Here is an 11,645-nt window from a genome sequence, read left to right as displayed (position 1 = left end):
AGAAGTTACTCGAAAAAAGTAATTAAAGTAAACTACCAATTACCGAAATAAAAATGTAATTGAAAGTTACTTATTTACTCAGAGAAGTGGTTAAACTAGAGTAACTTGAGTAGAGTACTTGAACTACAAACAACTCTGACTGAATCTCACATAATCTGTGCCACAAAACAAAATTAGCACCCATGGTGCTAAAAAGAATAGAGCATGGCGCGCGTTCTGTCAGCTCGAGAACGCACTTAAACTGAAAACACTTTCACAAGCCGCAGAGAATGAAGACACATAGTAAAAAGAAATACTTACACATACCTTTATCAAATTCCCTTGATCCGTTACTCCACAACAGATCAAGCGCAGTGCTGCGGCGCCGCGAATTCAAACCAGATCACGCAATCCCGACTAGAGAAAGCGAAATGACAACCAAAAGGAATTCGAACTGACGAGATGGGAGACGTCACACCTTGTTTTGCCTCGCCGGCACGCCGTTCGAGTGACGTGCCTGGTACGTGACACCAGGAAGCAACTAATCAAAACTCTTGTTTCGCGAGCAAACGCTCTGTATTTTTTTTTTTTGTCATTCCCCTTCTCAACGTATCCTAATTTATGGGGCATTCTTTTTTTTTAGTTTGCATCCGTTTTGTTACGGCCACGGGCACTGTGTTGTGCTGACTGACGTTGCGGGCCCGGTCTGTTAGTTCTTCGTTGTTCATCTGGAATGTTATGTGAAACAGCAACAACGACACGAAGACGTCTGGATACTGCCCTGAATGTGCTTTCTGAAGGGAACGTGGTGTTCATCAAGTGTGTTGTCGCGAATTTTGAGTTAGGCATAGGATTACCCGGAAACGTTTGTCTTGAGAGATGCAGGGACGAGTCTCGAGTTGTTCTCAGAAACTCGGTTTTAGAGATTGTGGTGGCTATTTACACTGACTTCGAGACTCCATTCCTGAACGCGCATCTTCTAGAGACTTTCGATTTATTTAATTTGAAAAAAATTTAATAAAATATAAATGTGTTAGTATTAATGGGGTACGGAAACAAAATTTCAGCGCTCATTTCTTAGCTTTAATGTGTTGCATGTTGCTCAGCATAACCTCAAAAATACCACTCTTTCGTTGAAAGGCACAAGCAAACTCATTTTAAAGCTAATTAAACGATCTTTCATTGTGAACCTGGTAGATGCATGTGGAGCCTCTCTGGAAGGCAATATAGCAACGTTGGGGAACTTGCTACCTAGTCATGACGTAGCAAGTTCCATCGGAGCAGCGCCGCTCTTTGGAATTTCAACATATTCCTTCTTTGCTCTTCTCCTCAACTCACAAATCGCACACTGTACCGAACAGTCCAAGAAGACGGCAAGGAGGGACTCCGCTCTTGTCCGAACCCTCGTTTGTGTACCCAGAAACAGCCATTTTCCCCCTTGAAGATTAGCCCGTCACTCAAAACTCGGACAAAAGTTGCTTTCTACACCCCGTTCAGGCCTAAGCTGACTGTGTTGAGGAAGCTACGTGCTCCATATTTCTTTAAAAAATGTCATATCTGGACTTATATTAAAAGAAAAATACAGATATGAATATATAAGGAATGGGGCAGATATGGTCAGATATGCATAATCGGGCCGTATCTGGATGGATGAAGTCAAATCTGCCCGATTCCTTATATTCCTTATATAGACTGCTTTTTATGAACCCGTGTTTGGGCCTGGCAAATACGGTACCCACCCCATATAAGGCAATTTTCGTGTGATCCTCCTTCTAGCATCACATAAAAATTATTGCCATGGGGCAGGTACCATACTTTCGAGGTCCAGACATAGGATCATATAATGCATTTCTACGAATATCCACAAAGATACATTTTAAGCCTATCCCAAACTGACAAACGTCTATTTACGTAGATATATCTACAGAATAGGCCACAGACCAATCTGTATTGGCCTGGTTCGGAATTTGTCATTCCGACAAATATATATGCTACAATGTGGATGCTTGGGCTAGTTGGTAATTTATGCGTGGATGGAACAGCGCGGATGAACAGTTTCACTTAAAGGCACACAAGAAGGAAACAGATTCGCAGCGCTGCTTACAACTTATTCCTATATTTCTTCTTCCTCGAATCTTCAACTTCTTCGCCTTCGCCGTTAATGAGAACAATTTAAAATTTTACACACCAGGAACCAAATAGCCAATAAACATTACTAACTTACTAATAATTAAATAAATAAAAGACAACTAAAGAAATAATATTAAAAAAATTAAAATTAAATGACGAATTAAATTTAATAAATTTAATAAAATTGAGCGAAAACTTTTTCATCACTATTGGTGCCTTGGTGATATCTTTATATAATACAATTCTCTCTTTGATAAAGCTAAGGATGATACACTAACACATTGGTTGTCCAACCTGGCTATTTTTTCAGCTTCGATGATCCCACGTGTCATTTCATTTATTATCCCTTAAAGGCCCCGCCAGGGGCATTACATAAGGGGGGGGGCAATACAAAGAAGCACACAAGTAGAACTTTTATACAATGTAAAAAACAAAAAACAAAACATAGAAACAAGATGTGGCTGAGCACTGGCCATAGGTAGGAGCATCGGACTGATTACTAATTAAATATAGACGATACAGCATGTCTGAAGAGGTCGGGGTCACTGATGAGCACTACATGGTCCGGTAGATTGTTCCACTCTATTATGGCAAGGGGAAGAAATGAGTTGTTAAAGGTGACAGTGGAACCATGGATGCGACCTACACTAAGGGAGTTAAAAAGTCGTCGGGATGAACGATGCAGTTTTAACAGTAGAGACTGTCTGAGTAGAGGGTGGTAATAAAAAATCTTCTGGAAAAGACAGATGCGCGATATTCTTCGGCGAGAAATGAGAGTGGGGAGGCATAAGGAAGCCTTCATGGCCGACACACTGGCAGTGCGTTCATAATTAGAAAGAATGAATCGGGCAGCACGATCCTGAATAGATTCTAAGGTGTTAGTGAGGTAAACCTGGTGCGGAGACCAAATGGCAGCAGCATACTCAATCTTCGGACGCACAAAAGTTTCGTAGGCCAGCTGGCGCAAAACTGGAGGGGCTGAGTGCAGACAACGTCGAATGTAACCAAGCGTTCTGGAAGCTTCGGCATGTATAGAGTCAATGTGGAGGGTCCAAGACATACGGGAAGAAAAATGAACGCCAAGGTATTTGTACGATTGAACACACTCAATTGTTGATGAGCCTAGAGAATATTTGAAAAGATTACCACTTCTTGTAATGATAGTGCAGTTACTCAGGTCCGCTGAACACCCGCAATTCCGGCAATGGATTCCTAGATTCCCTGATATTACTCTGTTTATGTAATAATGATGCTCTCGTAAACGGTCATTGAGACACCTCCGGTCTGCCCGACATACTGTCTTCCGCATGAGAGGGGAATCGCATAATCCACCCCTTCAGAGTATGAAACAAAACGGGAGTGGTGCCTTTTGGTACAACCTAAAGTTCTATCGGAGGATGAATTGACTTTCTTACATACACTAGAGAGCTTGCATGAAGCAGAAAACACTACAATAACGTTTACGCGGTTACCTATCTTTTTAAGACCATGAGAAATATGGTGAATATAAGGCACAACCGCTGGCCTTTGGTTTCTGTCCCTCTTTTTACATTGGATTAAATCGGGATTTTTGATTTTCTGGGGGAGTTTTTCTGTGACAGATATTAATACGTGATCCATGCTCCATGCTCCATGCTCTGTTCCACGCTCTGAAGGGGTGTTTTATGCAATTCCCCTCTCATGCGGAAAACAGTATGTCGGGCAGACCGAGAGGTGTCTCAATGACCGGTCACGAGAGCATCATTATAACATAAACAGAGTAATATCAGGGAATCTAGCAATCCATTGCCGGGTTTGCGGGTGTTCAGCGGACCTGAGTAACTGCACTGTCATTGCCAGAAGTGGTAATCAGCTGACACGAGAGATCATCGAAGCTGAATAAATAGCCAGGTTGGACAAACAATGTGTTAGTGTATCATCCTTAGCTTTATCAAAGAAAGACTTGGATTATCTAGAGATATCATCAAAGCCCCAATAGTGGTGAGAAAGTTATCGCTTAATTTTAGAGCGCAGCTCTTAGGGGCCCGTTTCCGGCTTGAGCGGCGTCGGCGTCGCCGTCGGCGTAACCGCGAGGTCACGTGACCCCCCGAGGTCACGTGACCCCCCTCGAGGTCACGTGACCCACCCAGGTCACGTGACACCCCTAGGTCACGTGACCCCCTTAGGTCACCTGACCCCCAGAAGTCACGTGACCCCCTGAAGTCACGTGACTCCCTTAGGTCACGTGACCCCCTGAGGTCACCTGACCCCTTGAGGTCACGTGACCCCCAGAAGTCACGTGACCGCCTCGAGGTCACGTGACCCCCTGAAGTCACGTGACTTCTGGGGATCACGTGACCCCCTAAGGTCATGTGACCCTTCAGGTCACGTGACCCCCGAGGTCACGTGACCCCCAAAGGTCATGTGAGCCCCTGAGGTCACGTGACCCCATGAGGTCACGTGACCCCCTGAAGTCACGTGACCCCCCTTGAGGTCACGTGACCTCAAGGAGTCACCTATCCCTCAGTACGCTTCCATCTTCCTCCTCAAGAGCTGCGCTCTAACCGGCGTTACAGGGAATTGTAAACGGCTTTCATTTTTTTTTATTACATTTTTTAAATTTAATTTTTAATTTAATTTAATTTTTTTAATATTATTTCTTTAGTTGTATTTTAATCATTTAATTATTAGTTAGTTTTTAATGTTTATTGGCTATTTGGTCTCTGGTGTGTAAAAATTAAAATTGCTCTCATTAACGGCGAAGGCGAAGGAGTTGAAGATTCGAGGAAGAAGAAATATGGGACTGAGTTGAAACTCAGCACTGCGAGTCTGTTTTCTTCTTGTGCGCCTGTGAGTGTGACTGTTCATCCGCGCTGTTCCATCCAAATATGCTACAAAGATAGAATGTAGGTGATCGCTAGTTAGAAAAGATTGTAACATATCATTCGACGTCGGAAAGCCACAGCCCTTTGGGGGATTGGTTATTGAGGGAGCAGACCGGGAATAGGGTTTGCGAAAAAAGTTTTATACATAAAAGCGCGAAAACTCCAAACAAGCACTTCCCCCGTTCAAGAAAAAAATTATAAGAAACAAAACTGTAATATCACATGGACAACCATTAAAATAAACTAAACATGTAATAGCACACGGACACCTATTAAAATAAAACTAACGGGAGGCGAGAATTAAGCTGTAAACTATCCAAAAGTTCCGAAGTCGTTGATTCTCACTCACAGAGTCACCGTCCTGATTCACCTTTGGGTCGGGCGCAGCGGCTTTGGCATGGGCTTGCTATCTAGCCTCGTCGTTGAAGTCTTTTCTTGCACCGTGCGATGTTCAAAGTCCCCCAGTCGCTCCTCGCCGGCCTTGTTTTTTCCGCTCGGTCCCCAAATCATCCCTTGTGACTAACACGTCGCACACACACACGCACACAGAAACCATTGTTCGCCGGAAGCAATACAAGATGAAAAGGTCATTACTGCTCCTTGAACACGACGAGGTCACCACTGTTTTCCGGACCAGAAAATGACAACGGCATCATATCTTTAACTAAACCCTCACAAAAGGAAAAAATTAACACATGAGTAACAGAAACAAAAACATGAAGGGCGAAATCATGAGAAAAAATGAAATAATGAACACACAAGTAAAAAGAGTAAAAACACGAAAGACTTACACAGACAGCCACATTTGTTCAATTAACAATGATGTTTAATTGATAAAAAATATTCCTGCTGCGCTAAAGATTGCCAATATGATGTGTAAACTAGGCGACCTTGAGCAAAGCAGGAATATTTGTGATTATAATCAAATGTCATTGCGAACTCAAAAGTGTGGCTGCCCGCGTAAGTCCTTCGTATTACTATTCTTCTGAATTCTGTGTTCATTATTGTGGCTGCTCAGGACCAGGCGGAACTTGGTGGTTTTTCCATTCCGACCTTACTTCCGACAGCTTAGTACCCATACAAAGAAGCACTCCCTTAGCAAAAACTAAGATGGTTGAAATATACCACATTCTAATTTGAGTGTATTTGAAGTACAGTTCATAATTGTAAGTACACAATAAATATACCAAAAGGACACACTCCTTTTTTTTTTTACTTAGAACTGAAATATATTTCTGAAAGTTTTTTAAAAATACCTTTATTTAAACTACATTTGAAGTTAACTTCGTGCGTTCTGAAATATGTAAATACTAAATTAGTAGTACAAAATACCTTTCACATAGATTTTTTTAAATATGTATTTGTTTCATGCCAAAGATACTCCAACCCTAATAAAAATGCAGCGATGAAAAATATATGCAGAATACTCTTAAAATACCTGGAAATCGTAAATACGGTTGTGTTATGCTCTAAGTATCTTTTGAGTGCAATACTTTGGTAGTCTGATTTAAACTACCAAAGTATTGAAAAGCTCGCCTATCAGAAGTTCACTTTAAGCAGATTTGGAGTACACTGAAGCGCCTAAACACAACATTTGATTATTTTGTCAATTGAGTTCCGCAGCATCGCACTGATAAATCAGCCCAGTCTATGTTATTGTTTCCTTTTTTTATCAAGAACAGACCTCATGAGTTTTTGGCGCACCAATCACAAACGGGGTTCGGGAACTACAACCACAACACTTGCTGATAATGGAAAGCTTCAGCAAGTGCTGTGAGCAGATATTTTTGGCGTGTAATTGTGTGAGCACAATGTTAGTTCGATGAATGCGTATATTCACCATTGTACGTGATGTGAGCGGTGACTTTAATATAGTGAAGTTAATGACCATATTAAATTGTCAACTAGTAAAGAAAGGAAAAATAACTATTTTAAAGTGAAGAAACTAGCTTCACTCGCCTCACCCTGGGTTTTGCTACGCAGAGAAGCAATAAAAAATTTCTAGGAGCCGTTTTTATGGATATTGTTTTAGCGACTGCGCCGAATCATTATTAGTTGTATTAATGATTGTAGGAAGAGATATCGTCCACGAACTTCTAAACACTGTTTCCCCTTTGACAGACTCCCGAGGACGATATCGAATACTTGGAACCTTAAAGGGACACTCAAGCGGTTTTTGGAGAAGCTACTTTTTGGTGCGATGGTGTTAAGGAAGTGTCAGTGAATGAGTATCTTCAGTTTTAGAAGGCAGAAACGCCTATTAATCACGCAGGAATAAAATACGTGCGGACTCTTTTCTGTACTTGCGAGGACCAATGAAATTATCGTATGTTTGAAAATTTTGGCGGTCTTTTTAAAGTTTCGCTAAAAAAACAATTTTCAGTTCATTTAAATATGTTGTGCATGATAATTTCACAAGACGTAAAATATTTCTAGTTTAGAATACGCGATAGCGCAATTATCGTTTCACAAACAAGGGACTACGTTTTCTATTTGCCTTCCTCCGCGGGGAGTGAATTTCCCGTTCCCCAGGGATGCGCGGAAGCGCACGTATCTCCGCGCGTTGCAGGCCGGCCGGCTCCTTCTATCCGCAAACGTGGCGTCGGTGGTGATCGTCGGAATGGACGGCCTGGTGAAAGCTCATCGTTCCGCGTAAAAGCGCTATCCTTGACTGTGAATTTTCGTCGTGTTTCGCTATGATAACCCAGCACGTACTAGAGGGGAACATCCACCTACTCGTGCGGCGATGTCGTGGCGGCACTCTCAAGATAGCAGAAACGCCCGTGCCGTCGTGTTTGTTTACTTCGACTACAGTGGTGCTTTCTAAGCATTTGTGTCCTCGAACATCACCTGGATTTCTGATTTGGCGCATTTCATGCGTGTGCTCAAGTTCAAGGTATTACTGGCGCGTACCGTATAAAGGATACGAATTTTCACGCGTTTTCATCACCGGCGAAAAGTGATTAGGGTTAGCAATCCTGAACGCTCGCAACGTCTCTCTGATCACGAAATCATATTTCTACGTTGCTATATCGCTGCTAAGATTACATTGTCTTTTATAATCGTAGAAAAGGCGTGTGGCGATATTTGTTCTATTGCAATGTCGTGTATTAGAGTCGTGATCGTCCAAGACGGCGCTGCATCTTTTTATTTTATTTTTTTCATTCGCTGTACCCTGCAAGCCTATCAAGAAAAAATAATGAAGCTTTAGACTAGAAAACTGTCTGTCTGTATTCTGTTACGGCATCGAGTAGCAGTGCGTCCCCTTTTTTAGAGGGGCCGCTGACACAGCTGACGGCGGCGTACAGAAGCGGTCGCCGTGCTGACGACCCGCTGCGCTTGTTGTAGTGGTTACAGGTGTGTGTACGCACGGCGCAGTGCGGTCGTTCCGGTTGCAACAGACGCAGTCGTAGGTACGCGCTCGTTGCACATGTCTGAACCAGCCTTCCCCCCGTTCTCCCGAGGCAAAAGTCAACGTGGCGACATCGTTTGACATCACGCACCAGAGGTAACGCTGCGATGTCAAACGTTGGTTTGGTTACGACTTGCCCCAACCGCAAATCGAAGAACGCCCGAAAAGGTCTGCGTTTCGTCGTCCTCGGAACCCGAACATGACTCCGAAGCGCTGCTATCGTCCACATCGCACGTCGGAGTGGCGTCATAGGAAATCATCCCCAGGTCGGCTGTCCGCCGAAGAACTTCAACCTCTAACGGCGTCAGGTCCTCGAGCGTAGAGAACTCCGCCATGATCGAAGCTCGAATGACAAAGAGGTTCGGCCGATGCGGCTACCTCGGGATCACTGCGCGACGGAACGTCGTCCAACGCCATTGGCCCGAGATCCTTTTGATAAGCGTGCGACGACCAATGAGAGTGGTTTCGTTTTCGGATGGATCCGAGGTTTGGCGGCCTTCAATTACATTTTTATTAAAGAAATAATCACCGTATGACTATACTTTTTGGTTTTTAGGGATACTTAAGGCATCTAAATTCAGCTGTCATTATCAAAACACGAACTCAAAAACCACTTGACTGCCCCTTTAATAAGTGCAGGGCTGGTCACCGGCCAAATGATTAACTACAATATGTAGGCTATATAAGGCTCTAGAACAGTCAACGGGACTGTCATTCAGGTGTTCGGTGCGTCATGGTGCTTGTGTTTGTGTTCGTTTCTAATGGTTACTTGTGGGATGTATTTAGTAGTGCCTTCAAATACCGCAAGGACAGATTTACTAACAAAATCCCCCCAAAGGTGTAGCTGTGTAGCTATAGGAATATTCATTTTGTATTCATTCTGTATTATTTGGTCCCCATTCGAAATACGTTCGAAAGGTATTCAAAATTTATCATAATATAAAAGAAAAAAAATTTTAGATATACAAAAAATATCATTCCTTCCCCCTCAAGACGCCATTTGTGCATTTTTTAGTGCACAAATGGCATCTTGAGGGGCAAGGAATTATATTTTTGGTATATCTAAAATTTTTTCTGATTAATATTTATGATATATTTTGAATACCTTTCGTACGTATTTCGAAAAGGGACAACATAATACAGAATGAATACAAAATGAATATTAGTATTAAATATATTTCAAGTTCGTTTCAAGTACTGCCTCTTTCTGCTAAGGGCTAGCTTCTCTGCATAATCCCACCCCCTCTCCTTGGAGATACCCTTCGTGTTTGCTGTAATTGGAAGAAAAAGAACAATACTCAGCACACATACAGATTGTTAACTGCATTGTTTTGCAATAATTTTTATAAATAAGGCCCCTGGCCCAGGACCAAAACCACACAAGACTTTTTTTTTGTGCGGTGTATAGATTCGGCACAAATGATTTGGCCCGCATTTCGCTGAACATACCCTGTATAACCTGAAAGTGCACAATTACAATTTCGGCGTACTTTACACCACCATTGTGTTTCCTATGTGCCTGACATTTAAAAGCCAAATCCGAGAATACTTCACAATAATTGATGCTTATTAAGCCGTTTGCTTTATGCGGGGCCTTTAAGTTCAAAGCATCCAAAGTGCGCGTCCGTCAGCCTTTGCACAGTATACAGATTAGGCGAGAATGCGGCCGGACTGCTGGTCTAATTCCTTGCAGCATGTAGCTCAAGCAATCTCTAAGTTTTGCTTATAGAGGGCATTTCACCACGCAGAACGTACAAAGACAAGATTCAAGGTTGCACAGGCTGTCACGGTTCTACCGGGGACGTCGTGAATGCGCTATAGGCGAGGCCGAAAACGAATAATTTACAACCCAATATATTTACAAAAGGAAGACGAAGATATAACGGAAAGCAAAGGAGTATGTACACAGTAAAAAAGAAAGTAATACACAAACGCTCAAGCGCATCTGCAGTTGCAAAAAAATAAGCTGTTCGGAGTGGGCCTTACAGTTTGAGTTCGTTGCGTCGACGAACCGAAGTGACTTGCCAAAGGCAGCGAAGTCCCTTGTCTCCTAGGTGTCTGAAGGGGAGTGAGAAACTCTCGCCGCGACAGCTTGTGCACAGCAAGGGTGGGGCGCGTCCTGGGGCGTAGCCATGGACCCCATCCGCCGCTTCCTCCCGGTCACAGTTTTCGATTATAACTGCTTCGCCATCCTTTTTCTCTTTTTCTTCCTCTTCTAACATCGTTGTCTCACGTGGCTTCATCTTCTTCCTTCTTGCCCCTTCAACTTTATTTTATGTCATTTCTTAGAATCATGACATTACCCCCACCGCAAACGAGAATTTCATAACATGAGGTTCTTTCTTGAGATCTTCATCTACAGAAGGTGCTGTCTAGCGGTCGTCGACCACCAAGCACAATGGCTATCCCCTACAGCTACGCTTTCACAACACAAGTTTCTTGAAGAGTTTTCCACCCACAAATCATTGCGTCCAATCACAATCGTTCAGGAAACACAGCGTGAAAAAATAAAAGCACAATCACTGAGCGCTACGATCATCTCAAAACTGAATAATTCCGTACAGAACAAAAATCACCGAACGAAAGCGCACCTTTCCGAAAATCAAAGACTACCACGTGCCGAAAATACCACAAAGCAATTCCTTTCCAATGTTCAACCTCCTTTCATACAGCGCTTTTATAGTACAAGCTACGAATACAAAAAACAACCCTCTTCGTGACGAAGGCAATACAAAATTGCCAAGCAGAATCTACACATACAAAACAGATATGCTTAAAAATAGTAGCATTGACGCTTGCAAAAGAGAAAAAGACCCAGTCTGATCGTTTCAGCCAGGAATGCAATCAAATTATAGTGCTCAGCTACCCTCTCAGTCTTGGCCTTTTCGCCGTACAGTCCACCAAAACGCTCGATAGCACCTCAGGGTAACAAATTAACTTAGTGCTGTCAATCGTGATAGGGTAGATCGCAATTCCAACGTCAGCAGAGCGCACTCCTTGCTTCTTGTTTGACATTTTTATTCCCGGGCGGACACTGTGACCTTTCACTTGCGCGCCAATTTGTGGCCTTCTAAGCTTACCGTTGCACTGCCCTAGCAGCGTCTTTTGAGCGTTCAACCGGCTTCTCCACTCAGTACTCTGGTGAACCACACGTGCTAGATGTTTTCTGCTCTTTACTTTCTGACCAGCAAAAGTAGCCCTCCGTACTTTAGCACACCCTGTGCTTTGCTGGGCCTTCTTCAGTACGACCAAGGGCCGCA

The sequence above is a fragment of the Ixodes scapularis genome, unplaced genomic scaffold (genome assembly GCF_016920785.2).
Source record: "Ixodes scapularis isolate PalLabHiFi unplaced genomic scaffold, ASM1692078v2 PGA_scaffold1__304_contigs__length_218370807, whole genome shotgun sequence".
Taxonomy (NCBI): Eukaryota; Metazoa; Arthropoda; class Arachnida; order Ixodida; family Ixodidae; genus Ixodes; species Ixodes scapularis.
This window is presented reverse-complemented; position numbering follows the sequence as displayed.